The 11,124-nt window shown below is 41.7% G+C and overlaps 1 protein-coding gene across 1 annotated transcript in view; it reads left to right on the top strand.

Moving 5' to 3' along the window:
- Positions 1-3,449: 3,449 nt before the first annotated feature.
- The window catches only part of rimbp2b (RIMS binding protein 2b), a 96,381-nt gene continuing 88,706 nt past the window's right edge, over positions 3,450-11,124 (top strand). The window contains exon 1 of the mRNA XM_034091266.2: positions 3,450-3,534. The gene's annotated coding sequence lies outside the window, so the exon portion shown is untranslated. The remainder of the gene's footprint in view (positions 3,535-11,124) is intronic.

Below are 11,124 nucleotides of genomic sequence, written 5' to 3'. Positions count from 1 at the left end.
TATTGTCGGTATAGTGTCGGTTAAATTAATATGAATGTAAGCAAAATACTTTTGCTGACAGGGACAGACAGGAAGCCTTGCAGCTATTTAAGTGTGGAAACACTGACTTTTTATAACCTTAACTATGTGGCATTGCGCTACTGTGTAAAATAAAATTACCATTAAGAGACAAGTTAAGAAATAAGAAATAATTTAAATTGATTGTTGAAGCCTCGGTAGTGCAGAAATAAGATGGTACAAATTGAAATGCCGCTGTTATCCAGATGTGCAAAATGCAACTGGGTTGGCTTAAGAAGTTTATATCAGTGTCCATGTGAAGATTAACGTCAGTCTGTCAGCACAGGGTGGTGTTTGTTTTTGGATTGTGTTTGTGTTTGTGTGGCTATATAACAACCTGCTTGGGGATGTGGAAAGTGTTGGTTGATCTAGAAGGGTACACTGTAAGTCCTTTTAAGCTAGTTTGATTAAAAAATGTTATTTCTCCTGCTTCAACTGTGACACGTAGCTTGCAGCATCCTCTGTTTGGTGGTAAATAAATACAATTATGACTGAAGTAATTCTTATTGGTACGACTGTATTTAAAATGTATTGTATTGGCACACTGTTCTCTCACTGAGCCGTATAACTTCTGCTCACAAATGGAACAGCTTGATTTACTGCCACAGGTACCGTAATTTCCTTACCGGGACATTAAAGGTACTGTACTAGGTAATTCACTTCAGAAACACTTTTTGTTATATTCCATGGAATGCTCTTAACATCCCGATAGCAATGAATATCTTAAATGCTTTGACAATAAATACATTAAAAAAATTCATCTGTGGAAGCCGTAACGCTGTAAAAAGCACGACCAATCATCTGAGCCGGCCCGGCTAAAATAACTGGATGGCCTACCTGCCTGTCAGCCTTCCATCTGTGCACAAACTTATCTCGTGCCCTCATTGGTCATGTGCGCGTTCGTGTGTGTTGGAGGAGGGGCTCTGTAAGGAAGACTGAAGGAAGGGCCGGGGCAGATTTTTTTCGGCTGCATACTTTCAAATTCTAGTGCACTCGAGCTGGTTTCTCCATTCTTACCTTTAAGAGAGGAGAGTGTGATTCCTTTTCAGCAACCTTAAGTGACAGTAGCAGTTTGTTCTCACATACAGCCTTTGCCTATTAAAAAAAGAAAACACAATCCTCGCCTTGCTTGTTATGAAAGCACAGCCAGAGTTTTCAGACAGGACTGTGATGTTGAAACAAGAGGCTTGCTAGTGCGCAGTGGAGGCTGTTATGGATAGCACTGGAGTAAATCTCTCAGCAGGACAAGGAACTTAATTATGTCTGAAGTCAGAGCCACTGGTTTGTAACCACAAAGGGTAGCATTTATTTCCTGCTTAGGAATGGGAAAGACAAGAAATGTAGTGAACTCAGCAAGAGGTTTTATATTGATATAGGATGCAGATCATTATATCATCCAGACTAGATATTATGAGATATTGGTAATCAGACTTTTGTCAAATCAGCATTGAAGACATGTACTTTTTGTCTTAATGTGTCTTTGGTGCTGTTGTTCTATATATTCTTTTAATTTGCCGCCTCTTAATATATAAGCTACTACATCCTCATGTTGTGGTTGGTGCTGGGTATCACACAGTCATTTGTTAATCTGCAGAACCCATCACAAATGCGAATGTCAAAACAGTTGTTCACACCTCCAAACGTGTCTCAGCTGTGTTAAAGCAGGCCTAGAGTTCCTGGTCTGCTTTCTGACATCCTCTGACAGCTGTCTGAACAGTTTTGGTTTCATTTAACACATTAAGGTAGACAGGCATCCTCTGAATCATTATTAAAAAAAACACAAGACCAGCAGAAGCACCAGCTATTTGATTCACCTTGCATTACTCTGCCCTCGCTAGTTTGAGTGAGACATGCCTTGATCCCACTTTGCTCTGACAATGTAATAATTCCAGTTTGATGTTAACGGATTTTTTAAAAAGTTCCAGCTGTATTTTTTCATTTCCACTTTACCCACACTTTGAAAGCATGTAGCTACAGTATTTGAACTGTTCAGCTTTAATAAAATACAATAGGCACAACAATGAAAGCCTACATTATTCTTACTCATGGAGCCATATCAAACTAGACATTTCAAGGTCATTCATTACTTCTACATTGAGAAAAATAGAATAAAAAGAGATTCATGAACACAGTTAAAATGATCTAAGAAGTGTAGTGCTTGTAGTTCTACTTTTACTCCTGTGTTGTTTTTTTTGTTAATGTACTAATGGCCCTGGAGGTGATCTAATCTACAGTTACCTAGCTGCTGACGTTATAGTGAAAACATCAGGTGTGTGTGTTGCTCATTGTAAAAGCTCAGCACCTCCCCCTTTTGTGTCTACACAGTTGGGATCATTTGACATCAGTCGTTTGTGATGACGTGGTGCCTCAAGTGTTAAACAGCCACAGTGCAAAATAAGCTTCAATTGGGATTGCAGGGAGGGTCCCGCTGGAGGGGGAGGGAAGGCTCTAAACAGAGGTAAGGAGCTGCTGTGGTTGCTAGGCATCCACGCTGAGGAAAGCACATCTGTTTTGGGCCCTGCTCCTCCTCTCTCCTTTTCCCACAACAGAGTGCAGCACCACTGTCAGCCACAGAGGGCAGCCATACTGCACATGCTGTGCTGCTCCCCTCCACATCTCCCTGTGGTGAAAAAAACCCAGGATGGCCCAAATAATCCACTTTAATACCCTTCTGCACTTGATTTCCTGATCTGTGATTGGATGGTTAGGTTGTAACTACTGTTTGTGATAGCTGATTGGTCTGGCCCACCATTCAGGGAGTGAGGGTTTGTCAAACTGAGCCTCCGGGTAGCCTCTGTGGCATAATGACCCATGACGAGGCGAGGCAGAGTCCCAGGATCAGTTTGCTAAAAAAGAAATAGCAGAGAAACATTGCAACAAAACTGGGAGCAAAGACCAAAGGGGATGCCAGAGAACCTCACATGACCTTGCCAGCTTCAATCATGGCTGCTCATCAGTGGCAGTTAGGTGGGCAGGCGGTACGATGGAGCACGTGGCTGGAAGGCTTTATTGACAGGATTGTCTGTGACTGCTGAGAATAGGACATAGAATGACCAATTCTGATTAAGGGAGACGAAAGACATCCTGGAGAGGGAGCGCTGCTCAGTGCTGCTGCGCACTGCACTGCCTCTGCACCCCTGCGTGCCTGTGTCTGTGTGACTAAGCGTGTGTGTGAGATAGAAAGTGAGAGAGAGCAAGAGAGGGAAAGGGGGCGTGTTGATGTGTGTGTGTGTGTGTGTGTGTGTGTGTGTGTGTGTGTGTGTGCTCTGCTGCACAGTGTGAGCTGAGTGATGCTCGCTGGCTGTCTCTCTCTCTCCCTGCGCTGCCTGGCTGTGCCTCTTTCTGCCGAGCACTGATGAACCATTTTATGCTACAGAGCTGCCATAGCCGTCGTACCGGTTCCGCTGCTTTTCTGTCCTTCTAACAACAGTAGGAAACACCTGCCACTGCATCGGCCCTTTAACCGCTGCTGCTAAGGTACTGTTACATGCACTGCCTGCTGTCAAGCCGTGTTTTTTTCTCAGAAAAGGATTGTTGTGCTGCCTCTGCTGCAGGATCCCTGTGCTGCTGCTGCTGAGTGAGGAATAAGGAACATCATAACATGTCTTAGTGTCTAGGACGCTTAGCTGCTACAATAAAGGAAATGTGCTTTTCTGGTTATTGCACATATGTAGCCTAGTACTGTAACATGCATTTCTTAAGAGAAGGATAAACCTGTTTTGGGCTGTTCTGCACAGGAGTGCAGAATATCTGGGTTTAACAGCACTGGGAAGAGCCAGAGGACATTGCACATCATTTGCATGCAATGAGGTTTCACTGTCATTTTGTTAAATTGAGTTCCTCATTCTAGCTGGAAACATGCTGCAGTGTTTTTTAAATATACTTCAGTCTGCATAAGAGGATCAATGTGTTTATGGTCTGGGTGATATAACATGATCTTTTGGGGTTGACGTTGGTTCCGGTTGTCACTGCCAGGCTGTCAAATGGATCTTTTTGTAGAGTCTACATGCAGGGGAGATGCATAAATCTTAAGTTGAAAAATAAATCATTAGGGTAAAATAAGTTGTATTAATGAGTTGGAGATGTGAATGCTAATTGGTAGGCAGCAGTCATCTATGATATTAATCAATATGCTCCCATGGGTATTTTCAAACATATGTGCAGATTATCCATCAATGATGTACACCAGTGTAGACTGTTATCAATATAAGGCTGTTAAAACAACAGCTTACACTCTATGGTGTTTTTTCCTCACATACCAGAAAATATAGTGTATTTGTATGTGTGCAATGTGCATTATAAATGTAAACTAGATTTATAGTAGGGTTATAGAGGGCATTTAAACATGTATGAAGGATGTAAGTGTTTCTGTATGTTGTGTCATCAGCTTCAGAGCTCACTTTGCAATAAAACAAGATCCTATAGGTGGCAGTCATGAGGAGGGTGGCAGTAGGAATAAACAGTGGAGGCTGAACTGTGATTTCTTACTGTGAGAAAACATGTTGTGTGTGTGTTTGCACAGGTATGGATATTTCTGTTGCCTCCCAAGGTCGCTCATTTGAAGAGCTTCCATAATTAGGGCTGTCAGTCTCGACCTGCACCTCTAATATGAGAGAGTACTTACAAACTCCCATTCATGTAGCTGCTCCTGTCTTCCTTGACAAGCAGACATGGCCATTAATCATTTCACTGGTTGTCCCTGAGCCGCCAGCAAGTGGCTTTTATCTTCATGCACAGGAGACGAATATTCATATTTCTGACCTAAATTTGTTTTCTGCAATGAGTTGGAGAGAGAAGGCAGGTGGTTGTGTTTGTGGTGCAGGAGTTCAAGGAGGGAGAAAGAGTAGTGTTTCATTTATTTTGTAATTTTAAATCTGGCCCTGGGTCAGATATATTTGCATACAATTCTTAGTGTTTATTTGCTTCCTCTGGTAGCACCAATTGGGTGGGGTTTACCGCATAGGTTCAGACATTTTGTTCTAAGTCACAGAACTGAACTGAATTTAAATAAACAAAAAACGTCTGCTCAATGTTATACCATATTGAAGTCAGATTGTGTTGTATTGGCCCAAATCTTTATTGATAAGACCCGAGGACATAAGTGAGATTTCGGTTAGTATTTGTTCATGACAAGATGTGAACACTACACTGACTGATATCATCATTCTTTAAGATGATACAACCCTGTTAGCAATCTTTTGCTATGTTATGTTTGTTATTTGTTATGTATGGAAAAGGTGATTGGCTGCATTCTGCCATCCCTCTAAGGACCTATACACCTTCAGGACCTCGAGGTGAGCATGTATGATTGTACCTGAGCCCTCCTGCCCCGGTAACAAACTCTTTGAACTCCCATCTGGCAGCTGGCCACAGCAACAAGGCCCACTGACATGGACTGACATTAAATCCCCATCATTACTACTACTGCCTCCTTTCAAGTAGACGTGTATGCATTTCTATTGTAAACATTAACTTCTGTATTGAAGCAGGTTAAAGTTGAAAATAATCTTTCGCAATGAAGGAAGTGTAACATCCAACTAATCTTTCACTTTTCTGAACTGTCATTTTTTGCCACCTTGTATTCTTATATACATGCCAATACTGATATAACTGCGATAAGGTCAAATCATAAGTTCCATCATGGTTGTGTATCAATTTCATTCTTCCCTTTGAGGCTGGTCTGTTCAGGTCTTTATTAGGATGGTTACAACTTTAAGGGCACCGTGCAGCATGTGTTGTTAGAGTCTGTCATCTCTCGTTGGGCCATAGTTAGCAACCTTTTGGACTGTATCTGTATGCAAAGTACGCCACAACACGGTTGGTTTTGCCCAAATTCAATTTGAAGATTCCTTTACAATATCATTCATCTTCAGTATGTTATCAGGTTGCCTAGTTGAAATCTCACAAGAATGCATCAGCGTATATGTGTAAACATTCCACAACATACCATAGAATAGATTATGTAACAGGCCCAGGAGCATAACGTTGCAGTACCAGTGACCTGCCCCCTATTCTGGCGTACTTCACCCATCAGGGAGGTTCGCCCTCAGTTTGGTCTTACGTGGTTTTGTGAAGTTGGGGGCATTGTCCCCTATCCCCCCCCTTGATCGGGCCACACCCTTATTCTAACACGTCCTTTAATTTGATCTCGATTACACATAGGTTAAGTTTCATGACTGCGTCTCGCAAGTTGTGAGGATAACAAAATCCCAAAGAAACGCATATGCGCACACAGGCACTTTTACATTTAAATAAAAAGCGAACTGCTCTACCATGTTGTGCTACATTCCTGCTATTGTACATATCACAACATCAGAATAAGACTTAAAATAAGAGTCATTTTGAATATACTAATTTTGTTTTTACTACAGGAAACACTGTCAATCTGCAGTCAATCATGTCCATGTAATTGCAGAAATCAAAAATTGTGATTTCCATTCATTGTGCTGCCCTAACCCCTTACTAAACAGGATTGCTAGGTTAGAGTGTGTCCTCAGTGCTAGAGAGGCAAGTGAAAGTGAAAGGAAGAGTACTGAGGTGCTGAACATGGCTGCTCAGTGGAGGGTGTAGCAGTGTGAGCGGAGCTCAGCATGGTCCTGAGTGACTGAGGCTCGGCTGTAGTAACAGCTGGAACACTGCTGCTGCTGCTGCTGGCGCCTGAATGTGGCCTGGATAAAGCACGTGACCCCGCCACAGTGTGAGGCATTAGTGATATGAACAGCAGGGTCCACGGCCGCTGTTACATAACACCATCTTCACTGGGAAATCTCTGTAAAGATGGCTCCGGGAGACTCAGAGTGACGGCAGAGTGAAAGTGCATTATCATTGTCAGCAGATGCATCACTTGCTCTGATGGTTGGACTGTCCCATGCATGACAAAGCAATCATGTGTCTCTTGTGTGTCCAGAAGGTATTTCCATGTGAGGGCAGATTTACGTAGATGTTTTGTGCTATATAAGCCTATAGATTAGATCCGCTCTACACACATGTTTAGTGTATGTGTATGTATCTTTTTGTCTATATGTGTGCATGTGATTGCATGTATCATTACACCAGCATGAGTGTGTTGCAGTTTGTATCTCTACATATGGACATTGGGGATGTTTACAGCGCATGTTTGTGTTGCGCCATAGCTCCCGCAGCAATAATGTAATGTAAGTAGATATGTTGTGCCAGCTGTCCTCATGTAGACAGTTTGACTGACTGCGGTAGTCGGGTTCAGAGGCCCATTAGAGACTGGCTGATGACTTCTCTGGAGGTCAGAGGAGAGTAGCCAGTAATCACCTCAGGGATCTGACTGCATTCATAATTGATTGTTCCTGGAGTTGATCAGCACTGTCCACTCAGTCAGATGGACACCACTGATCTGGTGTGAACAGTCTGAGATTAGATGAGCCAAGAAGTTAGTTGTACTGATGTATTCTAAGGGTGATGCTATTTCCTTTTTCACTCCAGTTTACAGATGTGACTGACAGCTGTGACATTTTCCAAGGAACAAATATTTGCATAAAAGCCTGCAGGTCCTACCCTGGTTGTTCAAAGCTTAAACTAATGCTTTACTCATCAGAGTAACATTGTTATAGACAGCCAGGTAATTGATTTATAGGAATTGGTGCCGGAGAAAAGGTTGGACTCCAAGGCAAAACCCCTTTCTGTACACCAACAGGCTTTGGGTTAGCTTTAGCCAGGCTGAACTGATGTAAAAATCTATATATACAGTGGGGCAAAAAAGTATTTAGTCAGCCACCAATTGTGCAAGTTCTCCCAATTAAAAAGATGAGAGAGGCCTGTAATTTTCATCCTAGGTATACCTCAACTATGAGAGACAAAATGAGAAAAAAAAATCCAGAAAATCACATTGTCTGATTTTTCAAGAATTTATTTTCAAATTATGGTGGAAAATAAGTATTTGGTCAATAACAAAAGTTTATCTCAATACTTTGTTATATACCCTTTGTTGGCAATGACAGAGGTCAAACGTTTTCTGTAAGTCTTCACAAGGTTTTCACACACTGTTGAGCAGTGATGTTTTGGGGCTGTCACTGGGCAACACAGACTTTCAACTCCCTCCAAAGATTTTCTATGGGGTTGAGATCTGGAGACTGGCTAGGCCACTCCAGGACCTTGAAATGCTTCTTACGAAGCCACTCCTTCGTTGCCCGGGCGGTGTGTTTGGGATCATTGTCATGCTGAAAGACCCAGCCACGTTTCATCTTCAATGCCCTTGCTGATGGAAGGAGGTTGTCACTCAAAATCTCACGATACATGGCCCCATTCATTCTTTCCTTTACACAGATCAGTCGTCCTGGTCCCTTTGCAGAAAAACAGCCCCAAAGCATGATGTTTCCACCCCCATGTTTCACAGTAGGTATGGTGTTCTTTGGATGCAACTCAGCATTCTTTCTCCTCCAAACACGTCTAGTTGAGTTTTTACCAAAAAGTTCTATTTTGGTTTCATCTGACCATATGACATTCTCCCAATCCTCTTCTGGATCATCTAAATGCTCTCTAGCAAACTTCAGACGAGCCTGGACATGTACTGGCTTAAGCAGGGGGACACGTCTGGCACTGCAGGATTTGAGTCCCTGGCGGCGTAGTGTGTTACTGATGGTAGCCTTTGTTACTTTGGTCCCAGCTCTCTGCAGGTCATTGACTAGGTCCCCCTGTGTGGTTCTGTGATTTTTGCTCACCGTTCTTGTGATCATTTTGACCCCACGGGGTGAGATCTTGCGTGGAGCCCCAGATCGAGGGAGATTATCAGTGGTCTTGTATGTCTTCCATTTTCTAATAATTGCTCCCACAGTTGATTTCTTCACACCAAGCTGCTTACCTATTGCAGATTCAGTCTTCCCAGCCTGGTGCAGGTCTACAATTTTGTTTCTGGTGTCCTTTGACAGCTCTTTGGTCTTGGCCATAGTGGAGTTTGGAGTGTGACTGTTTGAGGTTGTGGACAGGTGTCTTTTATACTGATAACAAGTTCAAAGGGGTGCCATTAATACAGTTAACAAGTGGAGGACAGAGGAGGCTCTTAAAGAAGAAGTTACAGGTCTGTGAGAGCCAGAAATCTTGTTTGTTTTTAGCTGAACAAATACTTATTTTACCGAGGAATTTACCAATTAATTAATTAAAAATCCTACAATGTGATTTCCTGGATTCTTTCCCCCCATTCTGTCCCTCATAGTTGAAGTGTACCTAGGATGAAAATTACAGGCCTCTCTCATCTTTTTAAGTGGGAGAACTTGCACAATTGTTGGCTGACTAAATACTTTTTTGCCCCACTGTGTATATATATATATATATATTTATATTTGGAGTTTTTCTTGCCTTGCTGTCAGTAAGTCTGTGTTTGTGGTTCAGCTCAGTGAAGTGGAGGGCTGTCTGGATCCGAAGGTGAATGTGATGATCAGGCCTGAGGGTGGGGCCTGGGGGTGATTATGTGGATCTTACCAAAATCCACAGGCAGTGATGATTATTTGTCAGGATTTGCTTTGTAATAAAAAAGCTTATCCCCACAGGTTCAATCTCGGCCTCAGTCTCTGCCTTTCTGCTTACTTCGTCTGCTATGTCCAAACTCTGCTCATGTTTTAAAAAAAAAAAGAAGCATAATCCTGTTCAGTTTTATGTTGCATAGGTACATTTATCCCAAACTTGCTAAATTATATTTTTTTTACAAAAAAAGAGATACCGAGTGATGTTAAGCCTGGGTAATTTGATTTATTCAGCTTATACTCCATGACAGTAGCTGCAAGAGCAGGGTCCTCTGATGTCTGGGGTGGTTGTTGAACACCATGTCCAATGTTCATGTCTTTAATAAGGACATGGTTTACTCTGTGTATTTTCCACTATGTTGGAGGTTAATTGCACTCTCTTTGATAACATGTTATTTGCAGGCATTGCAACAGACACACTCTGCAGTCAGCTGAAGGCAGACTTGCTGTTTCTACAACACTGTTAATGTTGAGGATGATTAATGGAATGCTAATGTGCTCCAAAGTTAATGCTTTGTGTTTAGGTAGGGTTGTAATTGATTCTAATGTCCTGATCAAGTGGAATTTCACATCAGATTAATGGGAAAACATCTCTGCTTTGCAATAGGTTCTGCAGCACAAAGCTTTTTTTTGCAGTGATTCATCTTTGTTAACTGTATGATAGGGCACTTTACATTGTTCGATGTTATAGGTCTCTGTAGACTTGGTAAGCCTGCTGTCCAATCCACTGCCTCCATGCTGTCCCATCAATGAAGAGGGGCACAGGGTAATTGCATGAAGAAGCTGTAATAAGGTGGATTGAATTAGCTTTGCCCTTAATAAAATGAATCAAAGAGACCGTCATGACATACAGACTCCAAAACTGACTCATTATACCCACCATGCCAGATATTTTCATAATATTCTGTAAATATTGTACTCAGTTTAGGACAGTCTAGGACTTCAGCCCAACATGGGTTTGTAGAAATGCCTGTAAGATGGAAAACAACCAGTGTCTGATTCTGCATGATTAGAAATGCCTGTATGGAATTTACATCCTAGGATAGTTGAAAACAGAAAGCTCTGACAATTATCACAAATAATGTAATTCAATCAGAACTCCAGTCCGTATCTGAGCAGGACATTCACAAACACAGTGATGAAATGTTTGTGAATGTTACTTCTCAAAAATGGTAGTCCTAAATAATTATACTTATACATACACCATTGACTAAATAAATTGACATGTAACTATTTAGAAGATTTGACATCTTTTTTATTAAAGAGAAAATCTGTAACTGACAAAATCTGACACCCAAGCTGCAACCAGCAGGTCTGAGCGGTAAAAGTGTATCTGCTGAAGTACAAAAAAATTGCAGTTCATTGAGCCGACACTTGAGGCAGGATCAAAAATCAAGTCAATTTCCATATACCCCATGTTAAAATACTCAACTATATAACGTGTTTTTCAGCTTTACACAACATGTGTTTTTTTCTCTATTACTAATTGTTCACCCTAAATATTACAACTGTTGGATGGTGAACTTTTATTAAGTCAAGGCTTAAAGTTACAAGTGATCAGGGGCGTGGTCACTTTGAG

This window comes from Pseudochaenichthys georgianus, chromosome 9 (genome assembly GCF_902827115.2).
Source record: "Pseudochaenichthys georgianus chromosome 9, fPseGeo1.2, whole genome shotgun sequence".
Classification (NCBI taxonomy): Eukaryota; Metazoa; Chordata; class Actinopteri; order Perciformes; family Channichthyidae; genus Pseudochaenichthys; species Pseudochaenichthys georgianus.
The sequence above is the reverse complement of the archived record's forward strand: the minus strand, read 5'-3'. Positions and strand labels throughout refer to the sequence as shown.